This window comes from Rhagoletis pomonella, unplaced genomic scaffold, assembly GCF_013731165.1.
Source record: "Rhagoletis pomonella isolate Grant_MI unplaced genomic scaffold, Rhpom_1.0 Rhpom_scaffold_00003, whole genome shotgun sequence".
Lineage (NCBI taxonomy): Eukaryota > Metazoa > Arthropoda > Insecta > Diptera > Tephritidae > Rhagoletis > Rhagoletis pomonella.
Genome location: NW_023458557.1, coordinates 55,689,717 through 55,714,171, shown reverse-complemented (window position 1 = coordinate 55,714,171; position 24,455 = coordinate 55,689,717). Strand labels below are relative to the sequence as shown.

Below are 24,455 nucleotides of genomic sequence, written 5' to 3'. Positions count from 1 at the left end.
ATACATAATAACGATTTATTAATATACTGAGCGGTCATTATATTTTAACGATTTGTTTGCCCAATTTCTAAGTGAAATGTTTCCCGATAAATGAAATATGAGACTCTAGCAATTAGTGCCAAAGCAGTAGAGGTAAACATTCCAAATATACACAAAATGTGCTAGACGTTTCACTAGACCCCAAGTTATCCGGTAACATACATAAAAAAATATTTCGACGAATAGATACCCTCCTCCTTTCTGAAGCCGGTTAAAAGCAAAGATTTTCACATACAAATTTCTTATTGTTTTTGTAGAACCGTTTACTTATTTTTTTTTTAATTGTACCAACTTAAAGGTTAGGTTGGGTTAATCTGGCGGGACGCTACGGGGATCTGCCGCAAAAAACTCGTAAAAGTAAAATTTCTTGACAATGTTCAATTAAATGAATATACATATATACTTATCTAATAGCGAAAATGTAACCTTTATTCAACAGGGGTTGCTTGTTTAGGAGGACGAACCGCTCATAGTTGAACATTTTTCCACATGGAGAAAAATGTGTATTCTTTGTTCATTTTTGCCATCTTTGAGATTATTTTGTATGTAAGTAAAGCAGGCATGTAAAAGAATGATTATTTTTTAAATTTTAACCAAAAAAAGTCAGCATGTTGTAAGCGTTTTAAAACAATTTTAACTATACTCACATATTTGTATTCGACGGTAGTCTAAAATGATTTTTATTTTTTGAGTTTAGCCAATAAAAATTAAAAATAATAATATACATGTATTTGATTTTAATTTTTATCGATCAAAAATAATGATTATTTTATAATTTTAATTTTTTTCGCTTGAAGATAATAATTAATATTAAGTTTTATTTTTTCACTTAAGAATAATGACTATTCAAATTACTCGAAAGCTATACTAGCGTGATTTTCGACATATACTTTTTAGAGGTAGCACCCCCACCAATAAAAGGAGTTAGTCATAAAATTTTCAGATTAAAATTTCAATAGGTTGCTCTAGCATTTGAGATAATTTAACTTAAAGGTGTCAAAAAATTAATTATTAGCATTTTTTCAGCCGTTATAATATTAAATCTTATACTATGTCTCAATTGTGAGATTTAATGAAGATTTAGCCCTCTAGCGAGATTTAACGTTAAATATTTTAAGATTTACCATATAAAATTAAATCTCGAAAGGCAGTAGATTTAAATTAAATCTTCCCTAAATCTTCAATAATATTGATCAATAAATACAATTTGATGGGTTCAGCAACCACAAATTCACATGCCATAAGTCAAATGACATTTGTATTTTCAATATACAGTTGTGGACATTGAAATATAGCCAATTGAAAGAAACATGAATTTTCGTGTTTTTTATATTTTGGTTACACTGAGCCAAAAGCACAATTGTTTTTTCAACCAAGTTATGGGTTGATTTTTTCATAGTCAATAAGCCGATTGTAAGAAGTGTGATTCAAGTTGGTGCTTGCTATTATTTGTTGGCTTCCAGCAGTACGAGTGCCGTCAGAACGATAGAAAATTTTTATTTTTTTCTGTTTTTGGTTTTTCTTAATTACGAAAAAGCCTCTGTGAAGTGCAGAACCAAATCAAACGACGAAGAAAATTGATTCAAGTTGAACATTTGAAGACACATTTATAAAGCGGCGGTAGCTGAGTGTGTAGAGATGCATGCTGTTATTTGCTAACCCCGTCAGAGGCAACGTGTTAAAAGGATAATAAAAATTTTTGTTTTGTTTCTCCGAATTATGAAAAAGTATCTGTGAAGTGCATAACATAAACTTATTCAGACGAAAAATCGCCAACCAATAGTTTAGTTAATGTAAACAAAATTGTGGTTAGGTTAGGTTATTGTAGGCATTGTTAATATTAACAAAAATGACGTTGATTCCTTTTCAAGTTTGAATTTGGTGATATAAACCAATTTTTGGTTGATTTTTCTCTCAGTGTAGTTTTAAAGGAAAATTATTAATATTTACATAACTTTGGTTGTAATAAATTAAGAAGATATTATTTTAAGAACTACAAAATTCAGAAAATATGTTTTATGGTAATATCATGCAGAGTCTTCTTCGCTTTCTAAAAATCTTTTACGCGCTTCGGCGATGGTGCTGCTTTGATAACACTGCCCCAACCATCCTCTAGAACTCAATTCGACTCAAGCATATTTGCTAGCAAGGTCTTCATGATATGCCAAAGGCCCACGATCTTATGAAAAAGAGGAATTATTTTCCCAACAACTCTTTAAAAAATGTTCTTTACGCAAATGTTATGTTGTTTCGATAATTTTTCTTAAATTCGAGAAAATGGTTCCGAATATGGTACTATTTGTTACATTTTCAAAACTATATATTATACATATTTACCACGAATAATAATAAGAATTCACATAATGAATCTCCGATCCTGGTACCTTCCTTTTATCTGTCTGTATTTCAATGTCAGCAACTATATTTATGAAATCATACATAAGAAAACGTCAAATATTTAAAAATGTGAACGTCAAACATACATATCTCGTTGTGGCAATGGAGACGGTTATGATTTAGCAACTGGATTTATCAAATATTTATAGGTAAATCTCTCAATGGAGACATAGTATTAAACCCTGTTTTTTATCTCGAAAGAAAAAAACACTTTATGGCAGTATTTATTTTTGAACAGTTTTTAAAATGCACAGGTAAGCAAAAATTCGAATATTTCCGCAATTTGAGTAGTCCACTTGCAAACAGCGTCATGTGTATTTTTACAACGCTTTTATGAATTTACAATAGGGGTATTCTCTGAGTCTTGCAAAGCCCTTGCACGGTGCACGGATTGCACGGTTTGCAAAGCTGTCCCATACGAAAACCGGTTTTTACCGTGCAATCCGTACAATCTGTGCACCATGCAAGGGCTTTGCAAGACTCAGAGAATACCCCTAATGTTGTATGTCTAATGTGACCAACCGTACTTCTTTCGGAAGTACAGTACATACTTCCTTTTTCGCTCTTGTACTTCGTACTTCGAAGTACAGTCAAATGTACTTCTTTACGATATTTTGTACTTTTTGAAAGTGCGATAGGCCTATTAGTCACCAGTGTGTCCAGACTGTTAAAAAAAGCGCAATTTCTGAAAAAAATCGCCAATTTTTTTCTAATAAAATACATGAAATCGATTTAACAAATATTTTATTTAAAAAATGAAATCTTGTTAAAATATAGTTTTTAAAACCAAAAACGAATATAATACCTTCAGAGGGTAATAATAAATAACACAAATCACTTTTATAATAAGATGTAGAAAAATTTTTTTTTAAATACGCATACTTTTAAAAAAAATTTTTTTTAACACATTTTGAATTAGTAAACTAGGAATGTTGCGAATGTGGAATTTTAGACATCCGCCGATGCGAATGCGGACGTCAAGTATTTTCAAGAAACAATTAGAATCTAGCATAATGGCGACATCGTTGTTGAAACAGCGCTTACAAGCCAAAACTGAATGTGTCAGGTTTTTCTAAAGCTTTTTAAAAAGAATTCTTCATTCTCATTCCTTTGGCTGCGATCATCATCATCAGCTATTTTCGATTTTAGTTTTTGTAATTAATTTTTAATACTTTCTTCTGCGACTGGTTTGAAAAATTTGAGCTTATAGCGAGCTAAATAGGTGGAAATGAAAAATAAGTAATTATTTTCCAGAAATTTTGAACAAAAATTTGTTTTCAAAGTCGTATCTGTCAGCCGAATCGGATCAGAATATTGTTATTAAAAAAAATCACCCCGTTTTTTTATAAGTATTTGAATTATTGGAATTACGGGTGATGAGGGTCTCAGATAGTTACGTAATTCTTATCTAATTAAAGGTCAGACCTATAGCTTTTTAATTATTTGAGCATCGATTCTCTTTATAGCCAGACATTGATAATTTCTGCTGGAAATCCCGGTTGAAGGAGCTTACTCTCTGACTTTAAATATTCAAGAAGGGAGAGGTAGGGGGACAGTTTTACCACAGAAGTTTTTAGCCAAGGATCCAGCGTATAACCGTATGAAAAAAAATATTGCCCGACAAGTAAACAAAATTACTGTTTTTAAAGTTTTTGCTAGAAATAAATTCTCCAAATAGCTCCATTAGAAATGACTGAAGCGAATATATGTAACATCAAAAGCAAATCACGGAAATTTGGTTAAGAATTACAGGTCCAAAAAAATCATAATAAGAAAGAAACCAAGCAGGTATTTAAAGTACAGAAAAAAAATATTATTAAAATTACTATGTTCTCTTTGACGTACGTCAAAGGTCAAGTTGAAGTGGAAACTTGTATGACTGTCCATTGATAGCCCGGTTATATAGCTTACGAAATAATAGGGCGATTCATCAAACCAAGCAAATGCCTCGTAACCATGTAAACCTCGTAAACTTACTTAATTTTGTATGAAAAATCTAATTATTTGCGAGGTTTACGTGGTTACGAGGGATTTACGCGTTTCCATGAATACCCATAATGTGTGTAAAGACATTTTTAGCAAATATATATATATAAAGTGTATACCCTTGACTCGCGTCGGCCGCTGTGGTGTAGTCGTAAGCAGTGCGCGCTTCTACTACACCTGGGTTTAAGCCCTGGTCAAAGCAACATCGCAAAAAAAAATATAGAAAAAAGGTTTTTTCTTAACATCGATCGTCCCTCGGCAGGCAATGGAAAACCTCCGAGGGTATTTCTGCCATGAAAAAACAGCTTCTCATAAAAATACAATCGCCGTTCGGAGTCGGCGTAAAACTGTAGGTAGGGTTCGGATTTCCCTCATTTTAGCCCCTCGCTCGCCCGTTAGTTTGCTCTGAGCTTGCGCAACTCACGAACAACAAGCGAGGCTGTTTGCAAACGAGCACTCGTTAAGTACGGGCGCACGCGCTGAGCAGCCAGCGAACGAGTAAGCAAATGAGGGCAGCGCAAGAGTAGAGCGGCAAGCAAACGAGGACCTCATTAGCTCTGCCCTCGCGAGGGCGTCGTTACGAGCGAGGCGAGTAAACGAGCGAGGCACTCATTTGCAGCAGCAGACGAGCGAGGCTAGTAAACGAGCGAGGCAAATGAGGCGAGTAAACGAGCGAGGCAAATGAGGCAAGCAGATTAGACAGGCAAACGGGTTGTTTGGTCGGCAAAAATTTATGGGATAAAAATTGCATTAACTAAGAATTTCGAGTAACGGATTGTACGCACACATGCAGATATGCATATACATACATATATACAAATATGTATGTATTTATTTATGTATATATTCTCATGCACAGAATAATAGATGCGTGGTATTTTGACCAGTTTTGTCTACTAGGTAGGCACATATGTGCATACATATCTATTTGGTATAATTTGTTTAATGTTCAATAATTTCTTATAAAATTTCAACTTATACACTTAGGTCATCTTTATGCGGTTCTTTTTTTATGCGGATTTGAATTTATGCGGTTTTTCAAACACTTTTTTCGCTGTAGCGATTTTGCTTTTTTGAGAGCTTATATTGCTTTTTTTCAATGTGTAAGGGGCAATGCTTCTGATAAATAATTTGCCTTTGTATTCTTACATACAAGTAATTACTAAGTATTTCGGCTAAGTAACTATGTTACAAATGTATAAATGAGAATATAATATTTATAAAAATAATTATTTTGTCTTTCATTTCATAAATGAGTAGGACATTAGAATTTTCAAATGAATATTCCTGGTTTAGTTCTCATACATATGTATGTATGTAGAAAATACAAACTACTATTTGGGATGTTAAACAGTATTTGATAATTAAGGCTGGTCCAGATAGAACATTCGCGTTGACTTTGTAGTTGGTGTTGGTTTGACAGAACGCACGTTAAAAGTATGCGTTTTGCAATGAAACCTGGCGCAGCGATCTTTCTGCTTAGTGTTGGCCTTAGCGTTGCCAAATTTTGGCTATCCGGACGCCTGCTTTGAAATGCAACGTATGTGAACCGGCCTCTATTCTTTGTTTACGAAAATTTTCCCATAGCTACATATCCATACATACATAAATATGTACATATGTCCTTAAACAACAGGCCACAAATAAATTTTTTCACCAAGGATTATATTTCATTCAGGTATACAGCATAGCTGCGGCACAAACGATTATAATATCTTCGTTACTTACTTTTCTGTGTAAAGCCAAAATACATGCATATGTACACATACATAAATAGAAACATAAATACGTACATACATACATATATAAATATGCATGTTATGTATGTACATATGTATGTATATAACTCTAAAAAATGATTCATTCCATAATCTATGCTTATGTATGTAATAAATTTTATTTGTTGTTTTAAATGCTGCCCTAATATAATATTCACATATTTACATGCATATGTACATATGCACTTACAATTGTTAACATACTTTCGTGCATAATCTATTGACTACATTCCCAAATTTTTATGCACAAAAATGCATGTGTTGTATAGTACACTCGGAGCGCTCGCTCGTAGCTCTCTCCTCTTACCTAGCAAAGCGAGTGTGCAGACAGCTATTCGCCTCGCACTACGAGCGCTCGCTCGTTTGCCGAGCAAGCCAAACTTCTCGTCCCTCGCCTAATTGCTGCTACGAGTACGAGCTGCGAGTTCCTCGTTGCCTGCGAATTTTTCCCCACCCTGACTGTAGGTCCCTCCGCTTTGTGTGACAACATCAAGGCGCACGCCACAAAACGGAGGAGAAGCTCAGCCAAACACTAAGATATGTGTAAGCGCCATTCTATTATTATTATTATTATTATTATTATTATTATACCCTTGACTACAAGTGTGTGTACAATATTTTTGATCGGGTCACCCATTCGGACACAATAGCCCGAAATCATTGGGAAAATAACTCAACCGTACCCAGTTTAATCGTTATTTAGTTTTCGTCAATCAACAATTGCACCAAGATGACGTCAAGCACACAGCTAGTTCTGTCAAATTCACAAAGAGCGGATTAGCGGTACCGCGATGGGCGCAATCTCTATTTCTCTCAATCGTGTTTCGTACTGAAGGAACTATTTAATTTCACAGCACTGGAGGATACGTCTTCACTAACACCTGTAACTACACTTTTGGTACTCTTAAAGTGTCTGTCAGACCACACGTCGGAACAGACTATTAAACATGGCATACTTTATTATTTCATATAACTTGTGTATAAGTTAATAAAATTCGATTTTTTAAAAGTATTTTCAAACTGAAACCTTCTTAGATCTCCTTCGTCTAACATTGAGGTACTTATTTCAATTAACTGATGAATTAAATTGAATTTGGTTTTTTTAACCATGTGGAAACTCTCCTAAATATAGTTCGGAAATAAAGCCTGTCCGAATCCTTTTCTATTCATACCCATGTTTATTAATTCATAACTTAGTTATTTGAATTTAACTTTAGGCCCGAAAAGTATTCAAAATATTTAAACAAAAGAGCTCTTAATACCCTTTCGTTTGTTACCCATATTTTCGTATTTCATATAACTTGTGTATAAGTTAATAAATAATAATTCTGTTTTCCAACGAGTGGCGACCCTCTTCCAAATATTTTCAAGCTATTACCTTCTTAAATCTCTTTGGACTGACACTCAAATTATGTTACATACATGTGTATTTCATGAAATTACTTAGTTGCCTGAATATATGTAAGTGGAATTTGATTGTTACCAACTGTTTAACCCTCCTGCATGTAGTTAAGAACCAAAGCATTTTCTCAACCATTTCCATCGATACCGCATTCTAATATTTGATTTAATTGAATTTTTTAAAAGTTGGTAACTTTTTCGAAAAAGTAAAACACATACCGGCCAAATCCTTTAGATCTAAAATGACCTGTACAAAGAATTCTTTCGCGTATTATACGTACGTAGATATGGGGCGAAATTCGCCAAGTTTACCAGGAAAAAAGTTTTATGGCAGCATTTTGTTCAAACTCCACCACGTTGTTGCTATGAAAATTATTTTTCAAGGGCAATAAAAAAAAGCGTATTATTGTTACGGTCTCTGACAAAATTTGAAAATCAGCGTACCTTTAGGCCAGTCTGCAGATTACTAGATTTGTAACTTGTACAATGATTTCAAGCCCTTCCAATATCTTAAACAATTGCAGAAGAAATATGGTGAACTTAGAAGTAACAGCTTTAACTTTTACTATTTTCAACGAAACCTTAATAAGTCTCAATATGTATGTACCAGGGATGTTGCGAATATTTGCATTCGCATTCGTTATGCGAATGATTCGCATCACTTTACAGATTTGCATTCGACATTCACATTCGCATCAAATGATTCGCAGAAGGTATACGATATAAAGTAGTAGATATCTCATACCATTTATCGCATACCTAACTATGGGTTTAGCAACTATTTTTTCATATTTGCTTTGATTCTGAGTAGGAAAGAAGTGGGGTTATTCGGAGAAAAGTTATTCAGGCACAACCAAGCAAAAAAATACAATTTCGCAACATTTATAAAAAACTTAAAACAAATTCGTACTAAAATGGTATGCGATCAAATGCCCATGTACAAAAATTTCTCTGCGATAAGATTTCGCATGCGAGAAAACTGACATTTAGTATGCTTGCGCCCATAGCAGGTATAGACGTGCAGTAAAATTCGCATTCACACATTCGCATTTGCGTTCGCGAATGTGAAAAATGTGACATTCGGAACATCCCCACTACCTACTGTTTTCTTTTAACCCTTAATTAGGAGCATGGGATCAAGGCCATTTCAAGTTGAATAAAAATATCTTGGAGTGCCTGGAGCGCGCTCGCGCTCTTTCTAGCTTCCTAGCTCCCCGCGGGGTACGTAAATGAGCCACGCCCAGAACATAGGCGTATATTAGGGATGTTAATTTTTCAGCTTTTTCCAATCCCGGGATTTCCGGGATGTCATTAGCACAATTTCGGGATCCCGGGATTAGTCCCGGGATTTAGATATTCATTACTTTTCAGCAACTTAAATCGAAACAAGAAATAAAGTCTATGTTCGGGCGGAGCCGCACATTAAATATCCGGCGCAATTATTAAATATATGGTTTTCACCTTTCCGAAAGCTACCCCTACATGGTAAGCCGGGCTGTATCAAATTTGAGTAAATTAGCGTCCCTAAATTTCGAAATATTGAAATTTCAAGCATTTCTGAAATTTACCGTTATATGAAAAGCGGCCGTAATTTTAGTCTGATTTCAACAATTTTCAACGTTTTGCTTTTATGTGGCAAGCACAATAACCATACCGAGTTTGGTACAAATTGGTAGAACAGTTACCGAGGTACATATATGCGACCATAAGTGGGCGGTGCCACGCCCATTTTCCAAAATTTTATCATAAATGTATTTCTTGGTAAAGAATTGTTGCAAGCATCAATTTTGAATAAATTAGCTTTAATATTTACTGATTTATCGAAGATTTCGTATTTCTTATTGTTCGATTTTAAAAAATTTCGGCCATTTAGTATGCTGTACCAAGGCCAACATGTAACCATAAGTGGGCGTGGCTATGCCCATTTTCCAAAAATTTATAATATTCTTATTTTTCGTCTAAAAGTTATTGTAAATATCAATTTTTAGTGCACAATCTTCAGTAGCTACTAAAATATCGCAGTTTCCGTATTTCTGAAAACTACCGTTATATGGGGGATAGGCGCGGTTATTGTCCGATTTTGCCCATTTTCAATGCCATCCATCCTACTGCCTAAGGAAGTACACATACCGAGTTTCGTTAAGATATCTCAATTTTTACTCGAGTTATCGTGTGCACAGGTGGACGGACGGATGGACAGACAGTTAACGCTTAATCGATTTCTCTTTTCATTCTGATCATTAATGTATACACTTGTCTATATCTATCTCGATTCGTTTTGCCTGTTACAAACAACCGTTATGTGAACAACGTTATAATACCCTTGTGCACAAGTGCGTTTGGGTAGAAAAATTGTTCTATATTTTTTGAGAAGCTCTTCTACCATCAAATAAATAATAAATAAATGGGTTAGAAACCTACTCTTTCATTTAAAGTGGCGTTTTTATTTTTTCTCTCTGACGTCAGAATTTATTTTAAAGGACTTTGTTATTTCAAATTCCAAAAATTATTTAAAAAATCCAAAGCAATGTAGAATAAAAAAAATGGGTACCAAATGTAAGAGGAAATTTCTTTAGAATTTAAAAAAATTAAAATTGTTTGGATTCACAAGGACGAATAGGTAATAAAATAAGAAGGACGAAATTCGGAAGTTACGAGTTTATATAAGTCCTTAACATATATTTTTTTCAAAAACAAATATTGCGAAGACTTAAGGACAAAATTTTCTGCACCAATAACTTGAATCTGTTTGAGTTCTACAGGATTTCCTCTTTGATACCCATACTTCTACTCTAAGCACATTTATCAGAATTTTTTAATTCATTTTTGAATTACTGACTTCAGAGTGAAAAACTAAAAACGCAATTTTACTATATAACAAAATATATTATAAACAAGTAAGAAAGTCTAAGTTCGGGCGGAGCCGAACATTAAATACCCGGCGCAGATATTAAATATATGTTTTTTCACCTTTCCGAAACCTACCGCTAGATGGTATGCCGGGGTGTATCACTTTTGAGTAAATTAGCAGCCTTCAATTTCGAAATATTGAAATTTCAAGCATTTCTGAAATTTACCGTTATATGAAAAGCGGCCGTAATTTTAGTCCGATTTCAATAATTTTCAATCCTTTGCTTTCATGTGGTAAGCACAATAACCACACCGAGTTTGGTACAAATTGGTAGAACGGTTACCGATATACATATATGTGATCATAAGTGGGCGGTGCTCCGCCCATTTTCCAAAATTTTACCATAAGCGTATTTCTTGGCAAAGAATTGTTGCAAGCATCAATTTTGAATAAATTAGCTTCAATATTTACTAATTTATCGAAGATTTTGTATTTCTCTAAATTACCGTTATATGGGATGTGGGCGTGGTTATCGTCCAATTTCAAAAATTTTCGGCGATTTTGTATGCTGTACCAAGGCCAACAACTGTGCCAAGTTTGGAAGAAATTGGTGCAGCGGTTACCAAGATATACACATGTAACCATAAGTGGGCGTGGCTACGCCCATTTTCCAAAAATTTATAATATTCTTATTTTTCGTCTAAAAATTGTTGTAAATATCAATTTTTAGTGAATAATCTTCAGTAGTTACTAAAATATCGCAGTTTTCGTATTTCCGAAAATTACCGTTATATGGGATGTGGGCGTGGTTATTGTCCGATTTTAAAAATTTTCGGCCATTTGGTATGCTGTGCGAAGGCCAACAACTGTGCCAAGTTTGGAAGAAATTGGTGCAGCGGTTCCTAAGATATACACATGTAACCATAAGTGGGCATGGCTACGCCCATTTTCCAAAAATGTATAATATTCTTACTTTTCGTCTAAAAATTATTGTAAATATCAATTTTGAGTGAATTATCTTCAGTAGTTTACGAAAATATCGCAGTTATCGTATTTCTGGAAATTACCGTTATATGGGAAGTGGGCGTGGTTACAGTCCGATTTCGCCCTTTTTCAATACCAACCTATCTTGGATTAAGGGAAAGCCACAACCAAATTTCGTTGAGATAACTCAATTTTTGCTCGAGTTATCGTGTACACGGACGTACGGACAGACGGACAGACGGACATGCAGACATGGCTTAATCGATTTATTTTTTCATCCTGATCATTTATGTATACATTTGTCTATATCTATCTCGATTCGTTTTGGCTGTTACAAACAACCGTTATGTGAACAAAATTAATATACCCTTGTACACAAGTGCGCTCGGGTATAAAAAGTATTAATTATTAAATATAAAAGCCAATACTGGTCAAGAAGAGGAGTTTCTATTATCGCCATCAGTGCCATCGCCATATTTGCCAAAAATCCCGGGACCTTAAAAAGGCCAGGATCCCGGGATCCCTGAATCCCGGGATTAACATTCCTAGCGTGTACACATATGTCGCTACTCTCTTAAGTCCTGATCCCATGCGACCACTAACGTAACATTTTTCGGCGGAAGTAAGTTTTTTTATACCCGAGCGCACTTGTGCACAAGGGTATATTAATTTTGTTCACATAACGGTTGTTTGTAACAGCCAAAACGAATCGAGATAGATATAGACAAATGTATACATATATGCTCAGAATGAATAGAGAAATCGATTAAGCCATGTCTGTCTGTCCGTCCGTCTGTCCGTCTGTCCGTCCGTGCGTGCACACGATAACTCGAGCAAAAATTGAGATATCTCAACAAAATTTGGTATGTAGATTTCCATTTATCCAAGGTAGGTTGGTATTGAAAATGGGCGAAATCGGACTGTAGCCACGCCCACTTCCTATATAACGGTAATTTTCAGAAAACCGAAAACTGCGATATTTTAGTAACTACTGGAGATTATTCACTCAAAATTGATATTTACAATAAGTTTTAGACGAAAAATAAGAATATTATAAATTTTTGGAAAATGGGGGTAGCCACGCCCACTTATGGTTGCATGTGTATATTTTGGTAACCGCTAAACCAATTTCTTCCAAACTTGGCACAGTTTTTGGCCTTGGTACAGCATATCAAACTTCTGAAAAATTTTTAAATCGGACAATAACCACGCCCACATCCCATATAACGGTAATTTAGAGAAATACGAAAACTGCGATATTTCAGTAACTACTGGAGATTATTCACTCAAAATTGATATTTACAATAAGTTTTAGACGAAAAATAAGAATATTTACTGAAAATGGGCGTAGCCACGCCCACTTATGGTTACATATGTATATCTTGGTAACCGCGGTACCAATTTCTTCCAAACTTGGCACAGTTGTTGGCCTTCACACAGCAACAAAATGGCCGAAAATTTTTAAAATCGGACAATAACTACGCCCACATCCCGTATAATGGTAATTTAGCGAAATACAAAATCTTCGATAAATCCGTAAATATTAAAGATTATTTATTCAAAATTGATGCTGGCAACAATTTCTTAACCAAGAAATACGTTTGTGATACAATTTTGGAAAATGGGCGTGGCACCGCCCACTTATGATCACATATATGTATCTCGGTAACCGTTCTACCAATTTTTACCAAACTCGGTATGGTTATTGTGCTTGCCACATAAAAGCTAAACGTTGAAAATTATTGAAAGCGGACTAAAATTGAGGCCGCTTTACATATAACGCCAAATTTCAGAACTTCAAAATTTCGGAATCTAAGGACTCAAATTTACTCAAAATTGATACGCCCCGGCTTACGATGTAGCGGTAGCTTTCGGTAAGGTGAAAAACACATATTTAATACGTGCGCCGCGTATTTAATGTTCGGCTCCGCCCGAACTTAGACTTTCTTACTTGTTTATATATGTGACACGTAAAGTTAAAAGGGATACGGTCAGAAAAAATCGGGTTTCACTTTTTCATCGACTCTTATAGTAAACGGACCACTCTTTGCAATGCAATAAACCGCAGCTTTCTAGCTGCATTAGTTTTTTCACAATTGCACTTCAAAGTTAGGTACTTTCACAAAAAAAAGTACAAAAAAATCAAATCTGACAAACTAACATTAATCAAATTCGCTTGAAACTCGTTACTCGGGGGTTTTCTAACATCGGATTCGTAATCACTGACCTCGTTTTCGTTGTCAACGACAATTTTGAGTTTCACATGAATCCGAACAAATTTAAAATTTTTTCCGCCATTTTGGATTTTTAAAAACGAACATCGGACCGGGTAACGAGTTTCAAGCGATTCCGATCAATTTTTAAAAAAATCATCCGCCATATTGGATCCGCCATTTTGAATTTTGGAAAACGAACATCGGATTCGTAATCAGAGATCCCGAAAACCTCCGAGTAACGAGTTTCAATCCATTAAAACGTTCAGAAGCATCAAAATCCACTTGGTTAACTTCAAAGTCGTTTTCCTCGAAATCTTTTTTTCTGAGCGTAGGTCCCTTTTAACTTTACGTGTCACATATGTTAACGTTAACTATAATAAAGAGTTTTAATATTTATGGCAATACACATTTCGTTTTATTTATTTAGTCACGGCCAGAACATCGTCGCGTACAAATGTGTCGCTACTCTCTTGAGCGTTGACTCCATGGAGGTAAGTTTTTATTTTTTTTTTATATCCGAGCGCACTTGTGCACAATTGTATTATAACTTTGTTCACATATCGGTTGTTTGTAACAGGCAAAACGAATCGAGATAGATATAAACAAATGTATACATCAATGATCCGAATGAAAAGAGAAATAGATTAAGCGGTGACTGTCTGTCCGTCCGTCCCTCCGGCTGTGCACACGATAACTGGAGTAAAAATTGACATACGTTAACGAAACTGGGTACTTGCACCTCTTTCGGGCGTAGGACGGATGGCATTGAAAATGGGAAAAATCGGACAATAACCACGCTTATCTCCCATATAACGGTAGTTTTCAGAAATACGAAAACTGCGATATTTTAGTAACTGCTGAAGATTATTCACTAAAAATTGATATTTACAACAATTTTTAGACGAAAAATAAGAATAATGTAAATTTTAGGAAAATGGGCGTAGTCACGCCCACTTATGGTTGCATGTGTATATCTTGGTAACCGCTGCACCAAACATTGCACAGTTGTTGGCCTTGGTACAGCATACCAAATGGCCGAAAATTTTTAATATCGGACAATGACCACGCCCACATCCCATATAACGGTAATTTGGAGAAATACGAAATCTTCTATAAATCAGTAAACATTAAAGCTAATTTATTTAAAATTGATGCTTGCAACAATTCTTTACCAAGAAATACGTTTATGATAAAATTTTGGAAAATGGGCATGGCACCGCCCACTTGTGATCACATATATGTACCTCGGTAACTGTTCTACCAATTTGTACCAAACTCGGTATGGTTATTGTGCTTGCCACATAAAAGCAAAGCGTTGAAATTATTGAAATCTGACTAAAATTACGGCCGCTTTTCATAAAACGGTAAATTTCAGAAATGCTTGAAACTTCAATATTTCGAAATTTAAGGACGCAAATATACTCAAAATTGATACACCTCTTGATTTAGGAGTCATTTTACAGGAGCTATAGCAATAAGTTATCCGGCTTACCCTGTAGCGGTAGTTTTCGGAAAGGTGAAAAACATATACTTAATAATTGCGCCGGGTTTTCAATGTTGATTTATGTGTGCAAGTATGTATTTAGATCATGTCACCAGTCTCAAATCGTTCAAAAGCTTACATATAAACCTACATGCATACGTACATACATAACCTCATATGATGCCTTTCGACATACATATATATTTAAAGTAATATGTGGCAGACTCTTAAAATAGACAATAGCAAGTAATGCAAATAATTAATTAGAAGAATTATTAAGATGACAGAGAAAGTGATAATATGATGAGTATCAGTGATATAAGACGGCTTGTAAAAATTGTAACAAAAGCAAATTTCCTTACATTCGAATTTGTATGCATTTGTGTTAGCAGTAGAAGAGCTCACAGCCGTCAACTTCAACTAAATACGGTCATAATTAGCGACAAGTGTATTAAGGCTGTGGAGATTGTGTCTACTTAGTTGTTTTACTTTCTCCTTTGTTAGCCATAGCAATAACTTACGAGCGCATCCTTTCACTTGAAGGATGTTTCCAAAGCTTACAAAGCCTCTTTCACATGCATGAATAAATGAGCATATACCTACTTAATTCATGCATACGCAGGTATGTATGTGCACTAGGGGGGTCTCATAACCTCAAAAAATGCAATGGGGACCCCTAAAAATCGTTAGTATTAGAAAATGGTAAAATAAATAATTGGGTATTTTTTACCGAAAGTTTCCTGAAGAGAAACCAAGTTTTCCGGTCGAAAAATATGATTTTTAAAAATTCTATACCATTGCTACGAGAACATTGGAGCGATTCCGGAAAACGTCGCAAAGTTGCATTTTTGGCGAAATGGCAACGTAGCGAACAAAGTTGAATGAACGACCTATCGCAACTCCCGATTGCATATGTAAAATTAAAAAAAAAAAAATGACGTAAGTGAAAAAGAAAAGTTTTTACTATTATATTTCGAAGCAGCCTTAACTTATACACTTTTTCTTAAAGTATGCGAAGACAATTAAACATCATGTGTTTCGCGAATTTAAGTTTGCAACGCTCAAATATTATGGCAATGTCGCTATTTGGTTGCAGGAGAGTTTCCATACAAAATTAATTAGCTGTGTCTCAAGGTGGCAAGGTTTTCAACAACCTTGCAACGTTTCATGAATACCACTACATATTAAATATTAGTAGTCCACTTGCAAACAGTGTAATATGATTTTATAATATTAGGACACAAATAAAAAAAAACACTACTACGACAACAAGTAATATCTAAATTGAATATTTTTTTTATTACCTGAAAATTTGGACAAATAAGAGCCCCATAACATTATAACATAACATAACATAGTGTAACATTAGCAGTCTATACGACCTAAAGCACTTTTCTAAATTCATCAGAAGATGGAGACTTTTGAAAGTTTATAAATAAGTATGATAGCGACTTTTGCAAGAGTAGTTAACATTTGATGCTATTTTTTTCAGAATATAGAAAGATTTTACACTGTGTTGTTAGTGGACATGAAACTACTTTAAATACTGGTACGTTACCCACCAAAACCTAAAAATCGAAAAAATTTTACATGGCGCACTTTGCAAGTGGACTACTCATATATGGAAAGCTTTGAGCGCTTTGAGTGACCTCTAAATATTGTTTATGTCGAAATAAAAACAGGGGTACATTTTTTCGATTTAGAACAATCTTAGGAGGTGAGAGCATTAAAATTCGGACTTTACTTTTTTCACAAGTCTTTTTGGGTCACCCTAATTTGCACACATATGTGCATATCATAAGTAGAACAGAATTAATTCGTATTATTTTTTTTTGGCTTTTTAGTATCTTTGAACCTTTCTCCATACTTTAAAATGTTTGCATTCTTAACCCTTCGTCGGGAGAAACTGATCTGTGAGGCACAGCCAGAGGGTCAATTCCCGTTCTGCGTTATCGTGAAGTGAAGTGAAAAGTATAAAATTAACACCGAAATAAGTGCGGTGTAAAGGTGTTATTTTTATCACTTCACGATAAGGCAGAACGGGAATTGACCCTCTGTACATTTTTTTAATTTGCCGTGCCCTTTTATACCGTTAACTTTGCTAACGCTCATTAGCTGCCTCTTTTGAAGTGCGCTATACAGCCAGTGATCGGACTTTAAAAAAATTCTGTGTGGTAGAATCTTGAAAAAAATGTGGTAGATTTAAAAAAAATGTGGTAGATATCTGGGATTGGATCAAACTTTGTACCAAAATTGAAAAAAATTCTGCAAATTTTCACCTAAATGGCAAACTTTTTAATTAGACTCTAAACAAAAATTTAATTTTAGTATAATAAAGTGCAAGATTGAAGTTGCTAAAAATTGCGTGGGGTTTGCCAATTTTTTTCCTTGACAGTGTAAAGCAGTTCCTTCCATATTAAGATATTTTTCGAACATATTTTAAGAGATTTCTGCAACCTCGCGGAGCGATGCCATCTTTTCTTTTATCACATCACGAAGTAGCGAAAAAATGTGACAGGTTCCAGAAACAGCTAATTGGGATTTACCGATTTTGACAATTCTCAAGTAAAAGTAAACAACGCCCAGCGTTCGGACTACCGAAACTCGATTCAGGAGTAAATGACTCGAAAAATCGGAGCAAAAAGGAAATTTTCGGAGCAGATTAACAGTTTTTTTTAAATAGTATAGTATTGAAACGGAGTGCTTGTAAATCAGCTTGATCTCTAAATAGTATTCAAACCAAACTTTCCATAAATAAATTTATAATTTTTTTTTTAATAAATAAATAATCAGACAGCGTATAAATGTCTGGCCTTTGGTTTAACTTTCAACTGTTTCGTCATTAACCCTGTTCCTGTATTTATTTTTAACTAGCAGACCCGGCGAACTTCGTCCCGCCCAAAATTATTATATATTTTGTTGAAACTTTTTGGTCCAACATTTTCACCAACAATTCACGTTTACGATTTTCATTTGCACATTCGTCTGCTAAGATTATGGTTTGGTGGTCATTTGCCGCTTTAAATAACCTAAGGAAAGTGTTATATCCGTGAAGAAGTTCTTGAAATTCTCCAGTTGTGCGGCATTTCATAGCACGGTTATTCGCAAAGCGAGATAAATTTTTTCCTCTTCATTCACTGGCGGCAACAATGACCCGGTTCTATAGTGAATGTCCTAGAAGCTTTACAGTATAGTTGGTGGCAATTTCAAAATGGGTGCGGATCATTGTTCTACAGAAATGCAATATACATCTACTTATTTCAGACGAAATACCTTAAAAGTTTGAATAATAATATTGGAAAATCACATCCATTGGGCCAATCGCAAAGCAGGAGCGTTCGATATACTCAATGGTGCAACAGCTCGATTTAATCTGACCTTCACGGCCCCTTTCTCACTTGGCTATTTTTAGTAATAACTTGACTTCAGCACCACTTTGCAGCACGTTTTTGCAATAGTATTGCATACATATTTAAAACATTAGCCAAATCGGATCATAAATAAGATTTTTAGTAATAACTCAACTACAGCGCCAACTGTCGGATTAAATTGTGAAACTAAACCATCCAGAGACACACTCAAACACACACAAAAAGTTTCGTTAAAATCCGTACAACCATTAGGAGGATTTCACTCACAAACACACCTACAGAAGAATTCTAAATATATTCAAAGATAGCTAAAGGTAGGTGTAGGCCTCACACCCCCTTTTCAAATAGGCCAAATTTTCTCCATGAAGGCTTGATTTCAACTACATACATATCTCCATACGAAGTTCCAGTACTGTAACATGAATACTTTCAGAGCTATGCAGTATAAAAATTCGATTTATATGGGAGGTGCCACGGCCCCCTTTCCAACAGCTGCCATTTTTCTTCATGAGTATGCGATTGATTTCGTATATCTCCATACCAAGTTCCAGAACTCTACCATGAACACTTCCAAAGATATGCAGTATGAAAAATTTGGTTTGTATGGGAGATGCCACACCCCTTTTTACAATAGCTTAAATTTTTCTCCAAGGGTATGCGATTGATTTCGTATATCTCCATACCAAGTTCCAGAACTCTACCATGAACATTTCCAGAGATACGCAGTATGAAAAATTTGGTTTGTATGGGAGATGCCACACCCCTTTTTACGATAGCTTAAATTTTTCTGCAAGGGTATGCGATTGATTTCGTACATCTCCATACCAAGTTCCAGAACTCTACCATGCACACTTTCAGAGATATTTAGCATGAGAAATTCGGTTGGAATGGGAGGTGCCACGCCCCCTTTACATATTGATTTTTTTTAGCCTAAAACCATCCTTGGGACACGTGCGGCAGGTGGCAGTTTCAAAAAAATCGGTTCAGCCGCTCTCGAGCCTTGCGAAAACTAAAAACGGCTTTCAAAATATATATTAGTTGAGATAAATTATATATTATAATTATATTTTGACAGTATCCGTTGTTTCTGATTGGCGCAAAAATATCTTGCTTAGTGAAGAACTCGCCCCTTGACATGGTGGTTGCTCAAAGCTATTTATATTCGAAATTGCATGAAAACTGGAAAATAGGAATCTATAAGCTTATCCAGGCAAAAAGCTATCTAAGTACCGAATTTTAAGCAAATCGGACCATAAATTCGATTTCTTCGAATAGATCGGTCCCTGGTCCACTTCTCGGAAAACATCTTATCTTATCTTACTAATATTATAAATGTGAAAGTTTGTATGTTTGGATGTTTGGGAAATCATCACGCGGAAACGACTGAACGGATTTGCATGAAATTTGGCACGCAGATAGCTTATGGGCCAGATTGGTTAATAGGCTATTTTTTTAAGAGTTGCCACCTGTTAAAAAACTTTAATTTATTTAATATGCGGGAACGACTGAATGGATTTGCATAAAAATTTGTACATAGATAGCTTATGACCTAGATTGGAAAATGGGCTAATTTTCTTAAGAGTTGCCACCTGTTAAAAAAGTTTCATTAAATTAATACGCGGAAACGACTGAATGGATTTGCATGAAATTTTGCAAGCAGATAGGTTATGACCTACAGTGGAAAATAGGCGAATTTTTTTGAAGAGTTGCCACCTGTTAAAAAAGTTTAATTAAATTAATACGCGGAAACGACTGAACGGATTTGCATGAAATTTTGCACACGGATAGCTTATGACCTAGGTTAGAAAGTGGGCTACTTTTTTTAAAGAGTTGCCACCTGTTAGAAATGTTTAATTTAATTAATACGCGGAAATGAGTGAACAGATTTGCATGGAGGTTTTCACACAGATACCTTATGAGCTAGGTTGAAAAATAGAAAACTTTTTTTAAGAGTTACCACCTGCTAAAAAAGTTTAATTAAATTAATACGCGGAAAAGTCTGAACGGATTTGTATGAAATTTTGCAAGCAGATAGCTTATGACCTACAGTGGAAAATAGGCTAATTTTTTAAGAGTTGCCACCTGTTAAAAAAGTTTTAATTAAATTAATACGCGGAAACGACTGAACAGATTTGCATGACATTTCGCACAGAGATAGTTTATGACCTATGTTGGAAAATAGGCTACTATTTCAAGAGTTATCACATATTAGGAAAGTTTAATTAAATTAATACGCGTAAATGACTGAACTGATTTGCATGCAAGTTTGCACACAGATAGCTTATGACCTAGACTGGAAAATAGGCTACTTTTTTAAGAATTGCCACCTGTTCGAAAATGAAATTTTGTTCAAAGATGGTTTATGACCTGGATTGAAAAATAGGCTACTTCCTTAACCGGTTTTCCGATCGGAACAAAATTTAGTAAACTTACTACGGATTTCGGAAGGATGGTCTTAGACTGAAAGTAACTCCGATAACTCAAGGCCCCTCCCATAAAAATTGGAATTTTCATATTACATACATATCTCTGGAAGTATTTGTGAGAACTGAAACTTGGTATAGTGATATGTACATATGTGAGATCAATGATAGCATTAATCGATTGATGTTTTAATCAGTTAGTTAATTCGATTAAATTCAATCTGATTACAGTTAATCATGATTAATTTTAATCTGACTAAACAGTTAATCGTAATCGCGATTAAAAAATTAATTTTTAATCATTAACTCTTAATTTGATCAAGTAGGTTTGGTGATTAATTAAGTTATGCTGGAATTTCCCTGTGCACACAAAGCAAGTTAATCCGGTATGGCTATGTCGGGCTTCCTCATCAATCTAAGCAATTTGGTGTGCATTTTCATTAAGATATATACCAACAAACGTTTTACAAACTAGGTTTGTAAAAGTTCCCAGTTTATGTATTACTAATAACAATAATTATAAATTTTTTATATTATGTGCTTTTTATAAGCGTAAAACACAAAATAATTACTATAACTGGTGTTTGGTTTCAAAGTCGGACAAACTAGACAAATTAATCAGATTTTATTTTTAATTGGATTAACGATTAATGTTTTAAATTAATTAAACGTAATAGTAGCCAGCGATTAACGATTAAAAAATGTTATCATTAATCGTACAGTTGATTACGACTAATTAATTTTAATCGTCGAACGCGATTAACATTTTAATCGTTAATTTTTAATCGTTAATCAGATTAACAGTTTGCCAACACTGTGTGAAATCATGTTCATATTCACGGAGAAAAATGGACGTTTTTGGTAAAGAGGCGTAGCACCTCCCATACTGACTGAAAGTTTCATATTGCATATCTCTTCAAATGTTTGGGGTAAAGCACTCAAGCTTGGTATGGAAATACATATGTATGTATGTATGTGAAACTAATACCATACTCATGGAGAAAAATGAGAGTTATTGGAAAAGGTGGTTTGGCAACTCCCATGTAAATTGATTTTTCTACGCTGCATATCTCTGGAGGTGTTTATTTCAGAGGACTGGAACTTGGCACCGAGATGTGTATACAAAATTAATTCCATACTCATGGAGAAAAATTTGCGTTATTCGAAAAGGGGACATGGTTCCTCCCGTACAAATTTACTGTTTTATACTGCTTATCTCTAAAGGTGTTCAAGGTAGAGTACTGGGACTTGGTACTGGGGTATGTAAAATCAATTCTAAATTCATAGAAGAAGATTAGGGTTATAAGAAAAAGGGGCGTGGCACTTCCAGTACAAATTTACTTTTTCTTGCCACATATCCCTGGAAGTGTTTGTGGAAGAATACTGGATCTTGGTATGGAGTTGTGTATGCAAAATGTATCAATTGCTCATGGAAAAAATGTGAGTTATTAAAAAAGGAGACATGTCGCCTCCCATACATACTAAAAGCTTCTTAATACATATTTCTGGAAGGATAGAAAATCTCTCGAAGTATTTTAAATTTGTTATGGAGATTTATTTTATAAGTGCCGTACTGACAGAATAAATTTCATTAAATGGAAAAGGAGAGCCGGGTTCAGCCTTATAATCTAAAGCTCTCTTGGGGCATTCGCTACAGTAATGAGAAGTGGTATTTTATCAAGGCCGAGTTACTAAATTTGAGTTGGAAATATTAGAACCCGCCGTGGCACCTCCAAGAAGGTTACACGTTCACGCGTCGTATACCTGGAACCATTTTAAGGTAAACTTAGAGGGATTGATGTCTTTCGTATGCCTAGCGAGCAGATGAGATTTTATAATTTCATAGTTTTAAACGGCCTAAATACCTTAACTCGCTTAAAAAATAACGAGCTATAACGAAATGGGCACAGAAATAAAATCTAACATCATTAAATTATTTTTCATATTTGTATAAAAGCGCGGGGTGAAACCCGCGGGTATAAGCTAGTGGATCATATATGCTAATATATGCTAAAAAACTACCTACATACCGAATTTTAAGCAAGCCGGACCGTAAATACGATTTTTTCGAATAGATCGTTCCCTGGTCCACTTCTCAGAAAAAATGGATCATGTATGCTAATATGTGCTAAGAAGCTACCTACGTACCGAACTTTAAGCAAATCGGACGGTAAATACGCTTTTTTTTCGAATAGATCGGTCCCTGGTCTACTTCTCGGAAAAGATGGATCTTATATGCTTATATATGCTAAAAAGCTACCTGCGTCCCGAATTTTAAGTAAATCGGACCGTAAATACGGATTTTAGAAATATATCGACTGCAGCGCCACCTATCGACATTAGTTTTATTCTTTAACACTCCCAGTGATTATATGCACCTACCGTAAAAATTTCATTAAAATCGGTTAGGTACTTTTGACGCCTATAGAGGATATACAGACAAACATTAATTTTTATATATATGTGTAGAGATGTGCTAACGTCAACATATACTCTGCCAAGTTGTTAAACATACACCTTTCCAAAACATTTTTGTGGTCCTTAATCAATCCCGTGATGGGAAATAAAAAATAAAAATAATACAAAAAGACATACAAAACCTTGGTGGTTGCCATTGAAGTTATTGAGCAAAAATTCAAAAAGTTACCATATTATTTTTTATAAGTTCTTAATGTGGATGGAAAAAAGTAAAAAAATCGGAGCATATTTAAGTCAAGCGGAGTAGGGAGTAGATGTTAAATTTAAAAAAGAACTCGGAGTAAATCTACTCCGATCGGAGCAAAGTCCGGACGTTGCCAACGCCTCAGAAACCTTAGATGCACTTAAATTTGCTAATATTTTCACAAAAATCGCCGTTTTTAACATTTTCGCTATATATATTTTGCAATTTAACACAATAAAACGCCGTTTCCCGTCGAAAAATTTATTACTGAGAAAATTTACTATTTTACAGTTTATTTTATCCTCCAATTCGGCTTTGTTTACCTTTACTTGAGAAATTTCATCGTCGCCGGGAATGCGGAATCTTGTGTTATATAATTTTTTGTTACCATATAAGTGTTTAGTGTTGGACAATTTTTGCTCTTAAAATTAAGACAATTATGTCAAGCTAAAATAAAACTACTCAAAAACGCGAATATGTGGTAGATGTCTGACCTTGAGTGGTAGATGTGGTAGATGCTCAAAAAAGTGGCAGATCTACCACAATGTGCTAGAAGTCCGATCACTGTATACAGCAAAGCCACTCAGTTTTTGTTTGACTCTCACAACCAAAAGTTATGCAGAATTTGATTTAAGAAGCTCATTGCGCCCAAGCTCGTCAAATGTATTAAATTAATTATTTTTATTAGAATAATTTTTTTAAATTTTATTATTCATCTAAAAGTATCTATTATGTACATGTCCCAGAGTTTAATCTTTATGGGATGTTTGCATTTTTTCTAAACTATTTTACGTTGTACGTTTTACCTTTTTATTTTTTAACTTTATTTTAAGATTTTTGTAGTAACTGCTAAATTTGTGTAAA

The 24,455-nt window shown here is 34.6% G+C and overlaps 1 protein-coding gene across 5 annotated transcripts in view; it reads left to right on the top strand.

Moving 5' to 3' along the window:
* LOC118735312 (voltage-dependent calcium channel subunit alpha-2/delta-3) overlaps nt 1–24,455 on the top strand; it is a 513,712-nt gene that overhangs the window by 51,720 nt on the left and 437,537 nt on the right. The gene's annotated exons all lie outside the window — the stretch shown is intronic.